Source organism: Dreissena polymorpha, chromosome 13 (genome assembly GCF_020536995.1).
Source record: "Dreissena polymorpha isolate Duluth1 chromosome 13, UMN_Dpol_1.0, whole genome shotgun sequence".
In the NCBI taxonomy this organism is placed as follows: Eukaryota; Metazoa; Mollusca; class Bivalvia; order Myida; family Dreissenidae; genus Dreissena; species Dreissena polymorpha.
Genome location: NC_068367.1, coordinates 59,876,688 through 59,898,263, shown reverse-complemented (window position 1 = coordinate 59,898,263; position 21,576 = coordinate 59,876,688). Strand labels below are relative to the sequence as shown.

Below are 21,576 nucleotides of genomic sequence, written 5' to 3'. Positions count from 1 at the left end.
GCAGCTATTTAAGAAAAAATAACTTTGACCTTGAAGGATGACAATGACCTTGACCTTTCACCACTCAAAATGTGCAGCTCCATGAAATACAAATGCATGCCAAATATCAAGTTGCTATCTTCAATGTTGCAAAAGTTATGACCAACCTTACAGTTTTGGGACAGACACACACATACAATGACAGACAGACAGACATGCCAAAAACAATAAACCCCTGATCATTCGATCCTGGGGCATAAAAAAACCTTTTGACCAATCAGGATACAATTTTCTTCAAGGAAAAACATCAAAGCAAACAAAGATCAGCGCAAAAGAACAGCATATTATGACCCAAAATATTTGGCCTGTTTCTGTCATTCAGGGAAACATACTTTATCTAATGTTAAATGCTATTTACAATTCACTGTTTATAAACATATGGATAAAGTCTTGTAGATTACAAACTACATAATTCTCTTTGCAGGGCTAGAATAAAGCTGCTGATAAAACCAATACAAGCTATTTCCTTTTTTACTTGTACTATATAAATGGTACAGCAAATTTATAGCAAATAACATTATAAGCTTTGATGAAAGGCAATGCATTTGCTATGCTGTTAATTTAAACCTATTTCTTTCAGTTCCATTGCTGCTGTAAGCCCTAGGCTTCATAATTGATAAACTTTTGGGTCCATTTCCTGGGTAGAACCAGGAACTCTAAAACACAAATCTATTCATCCATGTTTGTTTTCACAGATATGTTTTTTTGCAAAAACAGTTCCAAATGTCTGACATAAATAATCAGTGTCGGACATTATCGCAACATCATTTGAGTAACAACTAAACAGCAAAATGTTCTGAGTTGTCATTGAATCAGTATCTGATCCTTTTGCAACAAACCAATCTTCTAACAACAGGGCTTTCTCAGTTTATTTCCAGCCCATGTTCAGATTCTCTGATAAAACAAAGCACGTAAAGCACATGGCCGTGCATGAAAGGGATGTTAAGATGTTCAAATGCATGTACAAAATTGCCAGACTGTACAAATTAGAAAATCATAAGGACTGAATGTTCATTGCTTTGCTAGCATTTCCATGCAAATATTGTTGCCAAACTGAACATGTGCAAATGCAGCAAAGATTCATAATCAAATCATACAATATGACAATGTAACTATTACGAGTTGAACATTTACTAAAAACACCAATGACACAACAATATTGAGTAGACATTAAAAACTTACCAGACTGTCAAATTCAAATGTGAAATATTCTGACCGGAAAAAATCCTTAATATCTATGTCTAATAATACCTCTCTTTTGAAAATCCACAAACACACAATGTACGCAGCACAGTGTAAACTTAAAAATTCCCTGCAGAATGATTTAAACTTTCAAATTCTGGCACACGTTTAACTGTTTAACTCGCAGAGCCTTCAGTCAACAAGAAAACAACCTGCATTCGGGTTTGAGTTTTGAAGCACACAGCAGCTTTTCATTTGAGTCCCCCAAACACTAGCACCAGTAGCTGAATCAGTCGAGTTACTATCTCGCTTTCATATAAAAGCCCACTGTGAGAGAGAACATAAATTCTTTGCAAGAGAGATATAACAATAAAATCAGTGTGTTTTCACAGAATTTTGATGGAAATCCAGCATAGATACTCACTCTGGAAGCCAAATCACAAGAATCACGTATCGGAAGCTGTATAAAATCTTAATGTTGTATTTCAGAATAGCAGAATGATAAAACACCATGAAGGTTTATACACTAGATTCTCTTACAGAAAACAGACTTGTTATTTTTGTGCCCTGGAAACAAAGCACTGTGCTCTGACAATCGCTAATTGCTATGTGATTGCTGGCCAGGATTCCATCCCACATGGGACCAACTGGGCCTGCAATCATGCACCGGTCAATTACCATGATCTGGAATCAATTTTATAGGTATTTCCCTTATAACCATTGGCAAACTACTGGGTTATTTTTCCGAAGGTCTCAGATTGGAATCTCAACATGGGCGAGTTTAGACTATACCAAATCATCTGACCTATATATATATATGTAAAAAAAGAGAACAAAATAAAATCACCTAACCAAATCTGGACTAAACCCAAATTATCTAACCAAAGACATATCATCTGACCAAAACAAATCATAACAACACATTCAAATCAACTGACCAGACCCAAATCATTTGATCAGAATCAAATCATCTGACCAAAGTTAAATCATGTGATCAAAGAAACAAGAGGGCCAAGATGGCCCTAGTTCGCTCACCTGAGAGGAGTCGGTTCATTCAATCTTTACCTTATGTCAAACATGACCTAGATATTGACCAGACAAACATCCTGGTCAAGTTTTATCATTATTGAACCAAAACTCTGGCGTAGGGAGTGTTTTTGTTTTTGTAAGATTTGAAATGGTGACCTATAATTTGAGTTGACCCCCCTTACCAAACATCAAACTTTGCTTACATGATTTTGTATAATATAATGAAAATTTTGACAATCTAAGGGCAATAATTATGGCATTAATTATGTGATTTTGCTCAACAGCTAGAATGTTTACAAACCAAATGTGGACGGATGGACAGCGGACAAAGACCAATCCTAAAACCTCAACTGAGCAATCAGGTGAGCTAACAAGTGTGTTTTACCGATCTGAGCCATTTTCCAACTTGTCCAAGAAATCAATAAAACCTATCTATTGACTAAGTTTCACGATGATTAGACAAAAAATGTGACTTAATAGTGTTCGATCACAAGGTTTCTCTCTATATAGTCACATAAGGAAAACTGCCCCACCCCCCCTGGCAGCCATGTTCATTGACCCATCGGGTCCATTTGCAAACTCATCTGAGATATATATAAAACAAATCTATTCACCAAGTTTCATGAATTGGGCAAAAAATGTGACTTCTAGAGAGTTTCATCAAATATGAAGGTTATATCTCAAGGGATGTATAAGTTATGAGCATTTTTCGAAACCTAAACGCAGATATCGAAACCTAAACGCAGACCCTAACTTCAAGGTAAATGTCACAGGGCTAAAAATGTTTGTGCATATGGAAAGGCCTTGTATATACACATGCATACCAAATATGAAGGTTGTATCTCAAGGGACATAGAAGTTATGAGCATTTTTGGAAACCTGAATGCAAAGTGGGACAGAAAGACGAACAGACAGACAGACAGACAGACAGACAGACAGACAGACAGACAGACGGACGGACAGTCTGAACACTATATGCCCACTTTTCTTCGAAAGGGGGCATAAAAACATCCAACCTCGAATAACAATTAACACATAAATGAAACACAACTACACTGTATTATTATGAAAACAATAATAATCAAAGGGGAGTAACTACTGTAAACTTAAATGCAATATTTAGAAGAGTTGTCTCGCATGTTACATGACCTTAATTCATGATTGTTTTCAAGCCTTTTTACTATACAAATATAAGGAAAACTGCCCCATCCCCCTGGCAACGAAGTTTTTTAACAGACCGGAACCATTTTCAAACTTTACTCACGTATCTAGGAAACAAAAGTTCTGACAAAATTTCATAAAAATTGGGCCAAAAATGTGACTTCTAGAGTGTTGACATGTTTTCACTATATACATATAGAGAAAAATGCCCCGCCCACTGGCGGCCATGTTTTTTCACCGATCTGGACCATTATCGAACTCGTTCGAGAAATCAATAAAACCAATGTTTTGACCAACTTTCATGACGATTGGGCAAAAATTGTGACTTCCAGAGTGTTTACAAGGTTTCTCTAAAGCCAAATAAGGAAAACTGCCCCGCCCACTGGCGGCCATGTTTTTCAACGGACCGGAACCACTTTTGAACTTAACCAACATATCATTAAGACAAACATTTTGACAAAGTTACATGAAGATTGGGCATAAAATGTGACTTCTACAGTGTTTACAAGTTTTTCCTTTTTTTTGACCTAGTTTTTGAAGCGGCACGACCCAGTTTCAAACTCGACCGAGATTTTATTGGGACCAAGCTTCTGACCTAGTTTCATGAAGATCTGACAATAAATGTGGCCTCTAGAGTGTTTACGAAAAAATGTTAACGGACGGACGGGCGACGGACAAAGACCGGTCACAAAAGCTCACCTGAGCAATCAGGTGAGCTAAAAATCATTATGTTTAAATTTGAAATGTTCGACCAACAGTTAAACAAAGATTCAAGTGATGCTACTTAATGTGCCTTCATTTCTTATTGTAACAGTTAATGTAATGTAATCAGCAGAACATAGATTTTAAAATTAACCCAGATGAGACGCCACATGATGCTGTTTGCTTAAAGGAATTTCCGTAAGAAATAAATATACTAGACATCCCTAATTTTGGAAATAAATTGATCCAATTTAGAAGGATGGGAGAGTCCACTAGACATAAATGGGTTAACCCTAAAAACTTCTGCAGGGCCAACAAGCCCCCAACCAGGTATTTTAGCTACTCATGATTAAAAAACTTTTAATTAAATTTTATTTGGATGATTAGCAAATTGTATAAATCTGGACATCTCTTATCAAGCAGATAATTTTTCACTGCGGGGAATCACGTGATCACAAAAGTACATCATACGCACAAAATGGCGGAAAAAGCTCTCGCTTAATGACGAAAATCAAGGTATTCTCATATTTTACAATATCAAAATAAATGATAACTATGCGCAGAGTACCCGCTTAGTCGCCTTATGTACTCTGGTAATTGTAGTTTTTCTTAGATTTCTGTAGTTTTCTCAAACATTCAGGAACAATAAACAATGAAAATTGTACATCGTCTGAACATACTTTATTTTGACGTGTTTGCTATTCAAGACGACACACAACGAAATAAATACAACAATTTTTGCTTGATAACATGGTTAGAATATTGTGTACAAGGTTTTGCACGTTGTTTAAGCTTTTTTAGATTTGTGGCGAGGAATTTGGAAAATAGTACATCGTCTGAACGTTTTTTGTTTGAGTACATCGTCTGAACGGTTTTGAGGACATCATCTGTCAATTGCTTCTGTTTTTTGTGCGTACAATGTACTTTTGTGATCACATGATTCCCCACCGTGATTTTTGGTTATCTTCAATTTTGTAGGATATATTTTTTCGGTTATCGATTGTATAAAAAATAGATATCCAAACAGGTGCATGTTTTGGTTAAGTTTTGGATAAGATTTTGCAAAGGAATTTTGACTTCTGTTATCTTTATCCGAATAAGGTTATCTTTCAGATAGGCTAGAGTTATCCATATTTATACAATGGGCCAGGGGCTTTTGCTGATCAAAAATGTTCTTTCTCCACCTAATTTCACAATTTAAAAAAAAATGTTGCAACTTAAAAAAAAAAAACACCCGAAGAGCCATTTTGTTGCCCTACTATAGTATGAGATGGATAATACATATAAAATGCATTTACTTAGTGTGCAGTTGATTATCAACACGTTGATTATCAACACATACAATACGAACAAAAGGGAAGTTATGTCATTCATATTTAATACTTCTGTCCATTAACATTCAATACAACATACACTGTTACAATAACAGCACAATTATATACTTGTCAAATATCTAGTTCTCCTGCCAAGGCTTTATACCCACAAAAATATATATGGCATGTTTACAATATTGAGTTATTTAGTACCTACATGGCATGTTGTAATGTACGGGATCATAAATACTTCACATCATTTATTTGCACCCACATATCCCCGCAAGTTGCCATTGCAGACTCACTTTTGGACAGAAATATTGTTATGTGAATTAAGTCTATTGAGATGCTTTGCTTAACAGCATTGCTCATAATCCATCAGATGTTCACAAAATTATGTTCTATGGGATGTCAGATAGAAAAATATTACAATTAATTTCAAACAAATATTTGTTGAAAAAAAAGAATCACAATTCTGAATTACAGATGCATCTCTCACCTTTGTTAACCCTTAAAGCGCTGGAGCCGAATTTTAAAGGCCTTTGCAAACAGTTTGGATCCAGATGAGACGCCACAGAACGTGGCGTCTCATCTGGATCCAAACTGTTTGCTATTCTGATAGTATTCTTTGAAAAAAAATGAAGAAAATGCTTATTTTAGAAATTCAGCAGACGACATTTTAGCAGAAGACAAATTACCCAGCATGCAAAGGGTTAACCCATTTATGCTTAGCGTCTAGAAAAAAGGCCTTGGCAAACAGCATAGACCCAGATAAGACGCCGCATGATGCGGCATCTCATCAGGGTCTGCGCTGTGTGCTTAAAGGAAGAAAATGTAAGAAATATTCTAAATATAGAAATAAATATACTATACATCCCTAATTTTGGAAATAAATTAATTCAATTTAGAAGGATGGGAGAGTCCACTAGGCATAACTCATTTCTGTGACTTTGTGCAGATGTCACAGAACATCATTTTTTTTTGCAAAGATTCTTTGAAATGTATGGAAGGACAGTTATGACACATTTTCTTGTTAGCATTTTGAGACCCGAACTGTATGGCCATTTTTAAGCAATCTTTTCAAATGATTCTCTCAAATGTATCGCACAATAGTGACATTCGCAATTTTTTATTTTTTGCATTTAAAGTATACTTGAAGTATAATTATATTTGTACCAATTTGTTATAATTTTGTGTGTGGTTTTTAATTGCAACCAAAATTAATTAATAATATTTATTTAAAATAAGTTCTTGTATTATGCAGAAGGAGTAATCAAGAAAGTCAAGATGGTGACGTCCATGCTGAGACAGGTATTTATGAACGTTTTATGTCCTGTATTAGTAGTATTAATTTTTTAAATGCCACTCATTTTCCAGCCATATCAGCAAGACAGTTAACCCTTTGCATGCTGGGAAATTTGTCGTCTGCTAAAATGTCGTCTGCTGAATGTCTAAAATTAACATTTTCTTCGATTTTTTTCCAAAGAATACTATCACAACAGCAAACAGTTTGGATCCTGATGAGACGCCACGTTCTGTGGCGTCTCAGCTGGATCCAAACTGTTTGCAAAGGCCTTTAAAATTCGGCTCCAGCGCTTAAAGGGTTAAAAGGGCTTATTTCGTATTGATATTTGCTCAATATCTTGACTTTACTTGCAAGTTTCTTAGAGGGATGACCTTATTACACCTCCACTTAAATCGAGAATTAAAGAAAATTTTAAAACAAAATAAACACTAATCACTTTCTTACTAAAATGCGTGGAAAGTGCACGTCATTAAAAAATTAAACACAAGTAATCAAGGGTATAAAACTGCGAAAAATACTTGTCTCGCCAAGGACATCGCCATCTTGACTATCACGTGATTACCCGCTCTGTTATGTCAAGATCTCTTTTAGTTATAGCACATTACATTTGTGATCAGGTGAGCTAAAAGTAACAAAAAAGTCGAAATAAATATGGGCCACTGACGTTTTACAAGTTGATGCAATGAATGGCATAAAACTTGGTTATCTTGTGAGAATCAATCAGGGCTAATCAGTAACACCATCTTGGTATTTAAATGATCAATTGGTTACAAATACTGTAAGGATTTACTCCATTACAACAGAATACCATCAGGATATGCATTGTATTAAATACTACAAAAGGCCCAAAAGACAACCTGATTAAAGGATAAAATGACACAACAGACAATGGATGGTTGTTACGCGTAAAATGTCATCTGATACAAGAAATATTGCTGATCAGGTCTGTTTTTTATAATTATAAATGAGCCTCATTAAATAAAAACAACATCAGGTAATTGTTAAATGGTTAATTTTCTCATTAAAAAAGGGCTGTTTGTAAAACATGCATGCCCCCCATATGGGCTGTCAGTTGTAATGGCAGCAATGTGTGAATACGTTTTTTGTCCCTGTAACCTTGACCTTTGACCTAGTGACCTGAAAATCAATAGGGGTCATCTGCCAGTCATGATCAATGTATCTATGAAGTTTCATGATCCTAGGCCTAATTATTCTTGAGTTATCATCAGGAAACCATTTTACTGTTTCGAGTCACTGTGACCTTGACCTTTGACCTAGTGACCTGAAAATTAATAGGGGTCATCTGCCAGTCATGATCAATTTACCTATGAAGTTTCATGATCCTAGGTGTAAGCATTCTTGAGTTATCATCCGGAAACCATTTTACTATTTCAAGTCACTGTGACCTTGACCTTTGACCTGAAAATCAATAGGGGTCATCTGCCATTCATGATCAATGTACCTATGAAGTTTCATGCTCCTAGGCCTTAGCATTCTTGGGTTATCATCCGGAAACTTTTTTACTATTTCGAGTCTTTGTGACCTTGACCTATGACCTAGTGACCTGAAAATCAATAGGGGTCATCTGCCAGTCATGATCAATGTACCTATGAAGTTTCATGATCCTAGGCCTAAGCGTTCTTGAGTTATCATCCGGAAACCATCTGGTGGACGGACCGACCAACGGACTGACCGACTGACATGTGCAAAACAATATACCCCCACTTCTTTGAAGGGGGGCATAAAAATAAAGCATGTTAATCTCTAGGTACCCTGGGTAATGCCAATATTGGACTGCAAAATATTATACATCATTAATCCACTTAAAAATATTGGATGCAAATCTGTTTTTGTTGGTCAGATTAAGCAAGAACCTAACTGATGAATATAGAAAAGTGAACAAAACAGAAAAAATTTTGGCTTATAATACAGGAAAACTATATATTTCATATGCAATAAAGCATTAGCTTGCATGTTGTTGTTGCTGTAACCGGTAATTTTTGAAAAAATGTTAATTTCAACTTATTTTTTTTGTTTGATGTTTAACTGATGTAAAACTGAAATATACTGCATAATAGTATATTGCCAATAAATAAAAGCCCCATGTGTTAGTTGAATTTATATTTGCCAGGTTATCAGGCTAAAAAAAAGTATTAACCTTCAGCCAGGGGCGTAGCTGGGCATACGCAAATACGCACATGCGTACGCTGTTTAGAAAAACATACAATACTAAAGTGATCAAAAAATGCAATAAAATGTGATGCCTAACCCGGGTTAGGCATATTTTCTATGTGAGAGATGTCTTTTCATATCGAAAACACTTAAACTGTTTTTGTTTTTTATTTGACTTCATAGAATACGCATGATTTACCATTTGCGAGGTCACGTTTCTTTTGGTGATGACTATACTTAACATTATCATCGACTGCGCGTTATCGTTGTTTTCTGCTATGTGTCACGTAATCGTTCATAGTTCATGGACGACACACAGTTACTAGCAATGTTCATTACTCTTAAATTACCGGTGTGTAGCCTATCATTCGATATCTCGTCATGCGCGTATTGCCAAGATGACGAGATTTGCATTAACTACCATTTTCTCGCGTCACGCATGGGACAAGTCCGTCCCTCTCTATTAATGTTAATTTCTCTGCATAATGTAGGATAAAATATTCAACAACACCATATATCAGTTTCTAGTCCAATTTAATGTCTGACTTAACTAATATTTCAGTTATACAAATACGTTGTGATTGCTACATGATTGTGTCTTTTTCCCATCTGTACACCTCTAGGTCTAAACGCTAACTGAACTATTTCCCTCTAACATTTGCCCCGTGAAACTCAGTTATGAATCCCATTGGTCAGTCTTCTAAATAAGCTGATTGGCTAGATTACTCAGAATCCCATTGGTCAGTCTATGCGTTGCTTGACCAATACAAACATACCCGGCCTTGTGTCAGCTATACTATTCTTTTAAATCTCTCCCTCATCGATAAGCTTATTTGAACATATGTGCACTTTGTGACTGTCATGTTTACTGGCCCTTTTGATAAAATGTTCAATATTTCTTACATGAGGTAAACCCACATATTCCAGCTACAATTTTTAACCATAATGTGACATATGTATCCAAATGGATTGTTAACGAAGAGGGCGATTTTAAGAATGGCTGCTAATTTGAGGTCGCCCCCGTACAGAGATGTTTTCACAGAAAATCAGGCCAGCCAACATTGGCAGTACAGATAAAATACATTTGTTGACTGCTGACTGGAGCGATGTTCATTTGTATAAGTTCCCTGTTAGGTAGGTTAAACCTTAGTGTCCTATGTGCATGCAAATTCATGACATTTAAAATCTTTTCCAAATTATCATCATTTTGTAAAATACTGAGGTATGACAGTTTCAAATATAATTGCTATTTTCCGGCAAGGGTTTAAACCATCAGAAACGCATTACTATATTTTATGTGCACAAATTTGACATGTTTTTTTTATCGATCTGGAGGAGGTTGTTGACGTATTTGCCAGACGAAAGAAGCAACGTTTGGCCCTTTTATTTCGTGTGCAATCTAATGCATGTAATACAGGAGACATTGCATTAATTAGAATGTATACAATTAACGTGTATTGTTTTTAAAGTATTTTGCAAAAGGTAGAGAATACAAGACGAGATGTAAGTGACTAGAGTTATCGAGTAAATATGATAGACATAGTTGCTATCTAAAAGATGGATATTTGGCTTTATTAATAATGTTTCTTTTATTTGCGTTTTAACAATACAAATTAAGATTTAGTGACTTTTATCCAAAAGTGTGATGTCCTATTTTATACCATACCATATCATGGTTTTATTTAGACATACATTAAATGATATACCCCGACATAATTCTAGAATATAAATCTTAAAGGAAAATCACATGTTTTAAAATCAAAGATAAATGGTATCATATCCGAGTTTATCACGCCATATTTCACACTAAAATATCGTCTGAAACCTCTCTAGAATGCACGTACGGCTTTGTAGAGATAAACAAAATCTGCGGGAGCATGCCTTGCCGTTTGCGTACACTGAAAAATCAGCCCAGCTTGTAACGTCCCTGCCTTCAGCCTATATGGCCTCCAGGAATAGTCAAATACTGCTGTCCTCAGCCCAACAACATTGCCATTATGAACTAAACCAATTGATAAGTTATATCATTTCCAGAGAAGTGTTCAAGTGCTAGAACATCATAAATGCCCTAAAAAGTCTTTATCGACTTGATAAGTTAAATACTTTATTGCACATAAAACCAAACATAATTCAAGGGAATTAGAAACATAAATTTGTGGGAAAAAAAAAGATGAAAGGAGTCCCTTTCAGTGCGGGAACCGAATTTTGAAGGCCTTTGCAAACAGTTTGGATCCAGATGAGACGCCACAGAACGTGGCGTCTCATCAGGATCCAAACTGTTTGCTATTCTGATAATATTCTTTGAAAAAATCAAAGAAAATGCTAATTTTAAAAATTCAGCAGACGACATTTCAGCAGACGACAAATTTCCCAGCATGCAAAGGGTTAGGAACTCAACATGCTGCTGTTCATAAGAAGCCTGCACTATACGCTTATGTTACATACAAGATGCAAACATTCACATGAAGTCATTCAACAAGACACATATATTCCTATCAAGCAATGCCTGATACAAAAAAACATTTTCAAACAAAAACAGATGCATCACAAAACGAGAACACATATTGTAGAGACAAATATTCATAACCAGCAATCCTTAAAAGTTTTTATTCCCAACCAATCCTTAAAAGTTTTTATTCCCAACCCAAAACAGATGTATCACAAAACAAGAACTCCTACCGGTACGCCTATCGTCAAAGGTGTGGTGTAAACAAGATTCTGTGATGGAAGGCTGGACGTCATAATTGGTGCCAGAGCGGTAGTAAAACCGGTCCTGTCTGATTTCCCTTGCAAAGTCAGCAATCGACCTCCAACTAGTGCCATGTTTGATTTTATTTTATTTAATTGTTAATATCTTAATGAGAAATTTAATTCTGATCTACGATTTTAGCATATTAATCATAATCAAAGTGCTTTGTTCATTTTTATGTGTTCCTTAGTCAAGATGCATATCAACCTTCAAAAATTGCTGCGGTTGATTCTAACAAATGTTCTTAATGTTTTCAATTTAATTTGATAAGTTATGAAGCGTTGTTTTTTTCCATTAAACAACACAATGTCAATATAATCAATTAGCAATGCATTCCATGCACAGTGTTAATGTAATTGCAATCAATTTATATCCATAGCGTGTTAATTCCTAAAGAACAAATATCCACTAATTGGCAAGACAACATAAATTCTTATTGAATAAAAATGTAATTACAAATCACTGATTCACATTGAGGCTAAACATTTACTCCAGTCAATAATTGTATTTAAGTTATTTAAGCTAAAGGTAGACTAAACTAATCATTGTCAGCTATTCCTTGGTCTTAAAGATCATGGTTTTAATTATATGTTTAGCAGCACGCTTGGCTTGAATGTAAATTGAAAGTAAAATACTTTGAATGCATTTGAATTAAAAATGATGTATTATGTGTTTTTTTATTATTTGAAGGCTTATTCTAAAAGAACTCCCATAATCATGAACATTAACTCACAGCACATGAACAATTTGAAGATAACAGAGAGTTGTCAAAATTATTAAATGTATTTAATGTAGCGTTTGTAATTTCAGCACAATATGAAGCAATTACCAAAAAAAGATGTCTTTACAAATCATAAAACACTACTGCAGATATTGATGATGCATTCCACTTAAAGCACTAATTGCTAACCATATTATTTATAATAAATATTCCTTTATACAATTGGGTCGGACAAGGGATACAAAACACCAAGCAATTAATTGTCCTGGCCTAATTAGCGTTTAACGTCAGACTTTACTACTTAACCGTTCAATGCCAGTTCCATACACATCCTAAACCCTTCAATCCAAACCTGTTAGAATCACTTATTGTTATGGCTTATAGTATGTAGCATAAGGATTAACTTTATCCAGGTTTAAAAACTGTTTATCTTGATTGTGATCCGTCTAACTTCTGTATTAGCTATTGCGAACCAATTATGTTCAACTTTAGATAGCGAAATTATGAATAATGTCACTGCTGTGAAGTGAGTTCAAATAGTTAAAGAGATTTAGTGTAGATTTATTGCGAAACAGAAAAATACGCAACAGGACCAAGTTAAAATGTCCATCAAAAGAGTAAGTGCGATAAACTTATTCCATAACCATGTTCATGCCACATCCAAAGAAATATATAAGTTATTTTTGATGCTTTGTTACAAATCAAAAGTAACATTCTTAGAGAGGCCAATTTGAATACTGGAAGTGCTTTCCTTATTGACAACACTACAAACAATTCTGCAACAATAGAGGATTCTTAAGTACCAATAATGTCTACACATGCATTATACAATTAACAAGGAATGTAATTAATTTGTTTGTAGCAAATTCATTAAAACATTACTCAAGCACTTGATATTTAAACTATCCTCTGTCACAAACATTACTAATACACATATACTGTAATTACTCTAAGTTTTCCGACACTTAAAAATATTTTTTCTTTATTTCATATAACGTCCATTGTATTAACGACTAATATAACATGCTTGTAAACATACCTGCTGTATTATAAGTAAACATTACTTGTATTATATTAACAACTCAACATAATTGCGCATGCTTTATTTGTGTACAGAAAGTTACTATAAAGCTCTTTTTTTACAAACGGGTTCAAAGATGATCTAGCAAGAACCTGTAATTAATGCAATTAAATAAAAAATCTGCAACCTATTAATTGTGTGTTTGTTATTCAGTTGTTGTCTAAGACCTTCAAAGTTTGTATAAAAATAGGGATGCATTATTACCGTTTTGGAGTGATAAGTATTCCTCACACTTATCTTTCTGGACCGGGTGAAACAATTGTTTATAACCAGTTATGCTTGTTTACCCAATGAAGCAATCGTAATGGTCCATCGCCCTTAGGCACCTTAATCGGGTCATAAAAATGCATGATAAAAGTGACACCAGGTACGCGAAAACAGGGGAAAAAAACAGGTAAATAGCACTGTAAAATGTAATGTGAGAAAATATTGAGTAATAAATTATTATCGAAAACCTGTATGTGTGAAAATTTACATTGAATTATTTGGGCAATAAAATGCGGTGTCCGAAAATTTAGAATGTCTGAAAACTCTGAGTAATGACATTAACCTGCACTGCTTTGTCAGCTATGTTCAAGGGCAAATAACTCTGAGTAATTACATTAACCTGCACTGCTTTGTCAGCTATGTTCAAGGGCAAATAACTCTGAGTAATTACATTAACCTGCACTGCTTTGTCAGCTATGTTCAAGGGCAAATAACTCTGAGTAATTACATTAACCTGCACTGCTTTGTCAGCTATGTTCAAGGGCAAATAACTCTGAGTAATTACATTAACCTGCACTGCTTTGTCAGCTATGTTCAAGGGCAAATAACTCTGAGTAATTACATTAAGCTGCACTGCTTTGTCAGCTATGTTCAAGGGCAAATAACTCAGGAATGTTTGAGCACTGTGAATGAAAATTTATCCTATTACCAGATGAAAATCGATAGTATAACAACGATCGTATAAACTTTAGCTTTATACTATCGCTATTTTTAGATCAGATTTGGGTTTTTCCAAAAATTGGATAATATGTTTTTGTCAACTACGGAAAGATAAAATCATCAAAAAATGCAACATTTTATAATTATTAATGGAAAAAGGGAGGAAATAATAGGATAAATAGAATATTATGTGAGTTTTGGATAAAGATCAAGTTTATCATGCTCGGCTCGAAACATGGTAGCGCTCGGCAAGCCTCGCACTAACATGGTTCTAAGCCTCGCATGATAAACTTGATCTTTATCCAAAACTCACATAATATTCTATATGTCTTGCACATATACTGTTCAGGACATATTTGGATCAGAAGTTAAATTGCTTGAGAAATGTGGCAGTAATTTGATCCAAAATCTTATATAATATAAAGTGGACAAACCGACTTATAGAATTGCCAAAAACAGTACCCCTCCTGCCAGGGTAATACAGAATGCTGAAACAACCAAAGGGAACTGTTGCAAGCATTTTATTTCCAAATGTTTTTTTTTCCTTTTTAATCTGCACTAGATATGCTGAAAGTATTTAAATTAACCTTCAATTATTTAAATTGTATCAGTTATTAATCAGAAACTGTGATTCGTTGTCAATACAGCAAGATTTTTTTAAACCAGTCTTTTTTTTTTGATAATCATTTAGCATTTTTGCTCAGAGCTGCAACTACTCTATACATCTTTTCATTCTATGCCTCATTCTTAAACCAAAACAAATATAATAATTACTGATTGCTTGAAATGCAAATGATCCGAAGAAAAACTTCACTTAATGATGAAAAGAAGCGCAAATAGTTTCAAAGTAAAATCATCAGTATCTCCTACAAAAAAATGTGCAAAAACCATCAGCATCATCACATTTTGGGGTATGCCTATGTGTTGAAAGTATGCTTTCAAAGGAAATTCATTGTTTTTCTTCTAAAACACTCACAATCCGTAGTTTTGATTCCCATCCAAGTAATTTAGCTATACTTTATACATAATTGCTAGGAGCGTCATGTTAATTGACGAAAATGATGCACAAAACATGCATCTATACATTCATAATTACAAATACTCTCCCGTAATCCATTCGGCAAATGCAAAACTGTCCAGGTTTTTTAATGCACTTCATTAGAAAGAGACTTATTTGTATGGATATATAATGTATTATTAGTAAAAGAAGAAAAATAGACGAGAACAGTTCACACATCAACTTGGATCACAGCCCAAAAAAGTCACATTAACAACAATATTTAAAAGGTCACTGTGCATATTGGATAAGGTGTCTGGATAAGGACCATAGGTCAGGGTTTCAATCCTCACTCTGTGTGTGTGTGTGGGGGGGGGGGGGGAGTTGCTTCACTCTCCTTTAAAGACACCAAGATTACAGTGATATTTTTACAAATTTTCTCATCTGAGTCCTGAGACTCGAATACTTGCAAATCTATGAGTACCCGTATTGAAAGAATGAGTCCAAATATTAAACAATATTATTTTTTGAGAAATTTCAATACATTTTTGGGACTCACATAATTCGAAACTTTGCATCCCCAGAGGTTTTTATGAGCCCAGGACGCAGGACTCGCAGGTAAAAAAGTCACTGCAAGCACTCTTTCTACCCAGGAAATGGACTCAGTCTCAATAAGCCTAGGGCTTTTGATTCAATCGAGGTAAAATAAATAGGGTTATACTAAAAACAATATTTCACATGATTATTCTTTCAGTTTCAGACCAAAAACTCAGATATCTGCAGTGAGATTAATGTCATAAAATGGTCTGGAGATGGAGAAAAAATGGAAATAAATCATATGTAAGACAAAACAGTCATAAATCCTATATATTTACGCCAATGCTCGTGTTTAACCCTTTACCACTTAGATATGTATTTTTAGGCATTCGTAGTCCCTTAGAAAGTAATTTTTAATTTAAGAGCTTTCTTAATTACTAGATTCAGGTTGTTAGGGCTTCATCAGTTACTCGCAGGCTGGTTTTATGCTGTTTGCACATAGCCATTTTCGCTTTGCTTTTGAGTTGGGAAAGGGTTAAGATGCAGACTTTCAAATGCAAATTGAAGTATTTTTTTTGCGGTAAAATATACTTCTTTACAATACAGAGATTCCAGATAAAAAAGTTTATGTTGAAACTTAAGGTACTTTATACAACAATACATACACATAGGTATATAATAATCCTTATTAACATAATTAACATAAAATAGCAATCATGACTTGAGTTTCAAACATTCCAAATCTGTGAAAGAGCCTGTTATATTGAGGTGCAAGCCATATGCCGCTAGCATGGTCCCTGACAAGTCAGAGCAGGTCTGATTGGGAGCTTAGACACTTTCCCCTATAATGTCACCCAAGGCTTTGTGGGGTCATAAGAAGGTCATAAGCAGACAGTGTAGCTCCTGGCCAGGCGGCAAAATTAAGTGCAGGCAGGGCTTGAACTATTCTGGTCGCCTAAAACTTGTTTTAGCAAATGTAATAATTACATTACGAGCATATTACATACAAGAAAATTTACATGCATATGCTCTTATAGAAATTTTCAAAAATGTATTTATATTACTTAAGATTTGTTGTAATATTACATGATTCATATCTCTGATTACAAAACATTATTGTGTAACTTTGCATTTTTATATATGCATTTGTTTGCAATCTTAACCCATTTATGCCTAGCGTGTAGTAAAAAGGCCTTGGCAAACAGCTTTGACCCAGATGAGACGCCGCATGATGCAGCGTCTCATCAGGGTCTGCGCTGTTTGCTTACAGGAATTTCTGTAAGAATTATTCTAAATATAGAAATAAATATACTAGAAATCCCTAATTTTGGAAATAAATTGATCCAATTTAGAAGGATGGGAGAGTCCACTAGGCATAAATGGGTTAAAATAAATTGTGTTGAAAAAAAATAAAACAAACTATTTTGGTCACATGACACACTTCATATTACTAGTGCCATAATACTTATCCTTGTAAAAAGTTCTTGCCATTTCTCATGACTTAACTCTCATTCAACAAGGTCAAGAGGGCAAGAGTGGCACTAAAGTGCTCACCTGAGTACAGGGAACACCCATTGTCCAAGACCTTGTGGCCTGGTTTTATTTTACTACACTTACCTGATATTCAATCAATGCTTTGATATTGTCAAAATAAACATTCTGACCATGTTTTCTCAAGATTGAGTCATACATGTGTCTTGTCAAGTGGAAATAAGGTTTTATCTAAGATCTGACCTTACGACCTAGCTTTTTGGATTGAAACTTGGTCTAGATATTGTCAGGATCCACACTTTGATCAAGTGTCATCAAGTATGAAACATGAATGTGATTTTTAGAGAGGTAACAAGTTTTTTTTAAGATTGTATAAGAAGACCTAGTTTTTGGATCCACATATTAAAACTTTGGTTCGGTATTGTCTGGATAAACTTTATGAAAAAGTTTTATGAAAATTACGTCATAAATGTGGCTTCTAATATGGTAACAAGGTATTTTTACATTTTGACAAGGTGACCTAGGATTTTGATGTGCATGTCCCGAATTCAAACTTGGTCTATTGTTCAGAAAAACATTGTGGCCAAATGTCATAAAGATTGATTTAAAAAGGTGGCCTTCAGAGCGTTGCGAAGATTTTTCTATGATTTGACCTCATGATTTTGTTTGTGTGATGCACAATCAGACTTAAACTTGGCCTAGATATTGTAAAGATGAACATTTTGTGTTAGTTTCATCAAGATTGAGTCTTGTAGCATTTGGCTTTCACAGCAATATCAAGTTGTTTTTTATGATTTGACCTTGTGACCTAGTTTTTGGATGTCCCAGATTCAAAATTTGTCTAGTTATTATGAGGATGAACCTTCTGAATAGGTTTCCTTAAGAATCCTAAATGTGACCTCTAGAGTGGTAACAAGGCTTTTCTAAGAGTTACTTGGTGACCTAGCTGTTGGAAGCATGTGACCCAGGTATGAACTAGGCCTAGATATTATCATGATAACCATTCTAACCAAGTTTCATCAAGATTGAATGAACAATGAGGCCTCTAGATTGGTGACCAGGTAAAAGTTGATGAATGCACAACTCAAAACACACACAATGCCTGATTTAAATGTGCTCACCATGAACATGAAATGCTCAGGTGATTGTAACCCTTTACCCCTTATCCATGCACTTTTTATATGTTTGTAGTCCCTTAAAAAATCTAATTAAATTCAAAATCTTCTTTACTATAATCAAGTTTAAAAGGCTTCATTTCCATCCTTAAAGGCCCAGTCTCACTAAGATGCCGTTGGAGCCCAAGTGCGTGATCCAGGATCTACCTGAATGAACCGAGGCTCTACCCGGATGAACCGGGGCTCAACCAGCGGTAACCAGTATGAACGGGGCTCCACCGGCAAAGTATAAAAATGTTTAATACCATTGGGATGAACAGGGAGTCACCAGGAAGGACTGGCAACAATAGGGGCAGCACCTGGAACAACCGGGATGGCACCGTAGCTCCAACGAGGCCCATAAGGCTAAGGCAACGCCCTGGTTGTCGCCGGTGGAGCCCCGATGAATGCCCGCATAGTCCCAGTATAGCTACGGTACATCGGTAAACCCGCGCTCTGCCAGAATGCCAAAGGCATTCATCGGGGCTCTGCTCGGCATGTCTGGTGACGACCAAGGTTAAACTGGGGCATTGCCGTAGCTCTGCCAGGGTATGATGCCGGTGAGTGCTGGTGGAGTTACAGTATACTGGGGCTCTTCCAGCTTTCACCGGGGCTCCATCAGGGCATTACCAGCGACAACCGTGGTCCATCCGGGGCTACACCAAGATAAACCGTAGCTAGTCAGGGGTTGACCAGGACTCTGCCGGGTTGTTGACCGGCTTCAACCGGGGCGTCACCAGGAAATAGTGTGACTGCTTTAAAAAATTTCTACACATCATCCCGCTTCTCGCCAGGTGACCGGCGTTAGCAAACTGGGATGGACCGGCAGGCCTTTTTACTGCTTATCTCACGGGTCCAATATTCGGACCCATTCCCAATGCCAAATATAGATGTTTTTTCCCAATTATCAAAAAACATTCCCAATTTCCGACCGAAATAATCGAGTCGAAAAATGCGTTTCCCAGTACTACCGTGTTTTAATAATAATTTTGCGAACTTGAGACTTCAGACAAAATGGCTGCCGCTTGTGTCTATGCATTTTTTTAAGACACATTTACGGTCATTTTCGATCAGAATTAGCTTTTAAATATTGAAGTGCAGTGGATTATTCAGAATTATCAGGTATGTATACAACAAGTGATAAACATGTGTTCGCATTAATTATTATAAATTGGTTGAGAATTGATATTGATGGTCCGAGGTAAATAAATGTGGACTAGTTTTACTTTCAACGTTACATCAGACATTATAGTAAGTTCCACAAATTAAAGATCCAATGAAAATGTCCAATAAAAAAAAAAAAAAACTGAATTTTATGTCAACAAATTCAAATGATTCCACAATAGCATATGCAACATTTACCAGTTGGAATCATACTTTCTTTTGACAGGAATATTACTTCAAATAAACAGTCTATTAAGACTGCAAAAAGTAATTTTATACTTCAGAAAAGTTATGTTTTTATTCTACAATTTTACCCCACAACTGAAATTATGTGGTATTTATGTACTCTAAATAAAGAAATAACATGTTGTACATTAAATCTACATCGTGACATCAAAATATATTTCAAATATTTTATGTGTTTTTTTTTATTTAGTAGAATACCTGTTAAATATACACTCACATTACCAAACATACACAGATAAACTTTTGAACCTGATTTTTCATAACAGACTTTAAATTTCGCATTACCCCAGTACTAAACTTAAAAATAATGCAATAATCTAATTCAATAATCGGAAACCTTATCTTAGAATCAAATTCTTGTCTGTAAAGAAACATACTTAAGATACCATGGAATCAGAAACAAGAGGGCAATGATGGCCCTGTATCGCTCCACTGTTTTTTCTTTGTGAAAAAAAAAACGTGTAATGCGCATGGGTTGAAATGTACTCAAGCATGTGACTTTCTCTTTCTGTCCCTCGTCCCACTGGGCGCATAAAGTTGGAAGGGTGAGCATTTTTATATATGGAAAAAGTTACTACCGTGTTAACTAAACAGACAAAAAAGCCCGGGAATTGTTGCACAGGTCCTTTGCTTATAACGTAGGTACATTTATCTCTCCAAAAGATATTGTCGTTCTTTCTATTTCACATATTTTTAGATGCTGAAGATCAAATCTACGCATTTGATTTGAAACAGATTCACAAGACCCATAGGAATCAAAATGCCTTAACCCTTTACCAAACGACACATTTTGGACTTTCCCAATTTGAAAGAGGTTGCAGACGTCAATTGAATTAAAATGGAATATGAAGGAAATGATCAGGTAGGGTAGAAATAATTGTGATAAAAGGAGAAATTGCTCATCAACCCACACATCCCTAAGACCAACAGGCCTGAGAATATTATGATAATCTAAAGATTATTTCTTTATATTTATAAATGTATTTAATTAAGTAATACATTTGACTTCTAAGATCAATTCATAACTTGTATTAAGAAAATTATAAAATGGTCAGAAATATACATGGATTGTTGAGCAATTGACAATCATTTCAACAATTCACAATCAGTCACTATTCACAAATGGAACAATGAATCATTAGTTATTAAAAAGCAGCATATACGATAGTTAAGAACATTGCACTTCATTAATTTCAACACCTTCTGTTGGATACAAAGTTTGAGTTTACCGTGCAGTATCATATATTGATTTTCCTTGAAATAATTATGTTCATGGAAGTTGTGTTTTTAAAATCAATAATATATTATTAAACTGGTTTTAACACTACAAAAAAGACATGAAATTAACATGTCATCCAAAATATTTTCATCCGGATATATGGTCACTTTCGACATATTTAAATAAAACCCGACTTTTTTCAGTTTATAAGAAAAACATTCATAACACATGTTCTTACTTCAATGCCTTTGTAAGCAGTCACCATCTGACCTAAAATGGCACTAAATGACAGGGTTTTATCTCATGTTTACAAGATGTTGATGTTGTTGTTGGTCACAGCCAAACGGCCGCAGTAATCTCCACTGGTAAACGTCATATGTTCAGTT

At 35.1% G+C, this 21,576-nt stretch overlaps 1 protein-coding gene across 4 annotated transcripts in view; it reads right to left on the bottom strand.

Moving 5' to 3' along the window:
* Positions 1-21,576, bottom strand: part of LOC127856000 (RNA-binding motif, single-stranded-interacting protein 2-like) — a 247,648-nt gene that overhangs the window by 183,234 nt on the left and 42,838 nt on the right. Inside the window, exon 1 of one of the 4 annotated variants that reach the window (XM_052391964.1) lies at positions 1,291-1,430. The exons of the other annotated variants lie outside the window; for them this stretch is intronic. The gene's annotated coding sequence lies outside the window, so the exon portion shown is untranslated. Of the gene's footprint in view, positions 1-1,290; positions 1,431-21,576 lie in introns of those variants that run through there. 4 annotated transcript variants of the gene reach the window in all.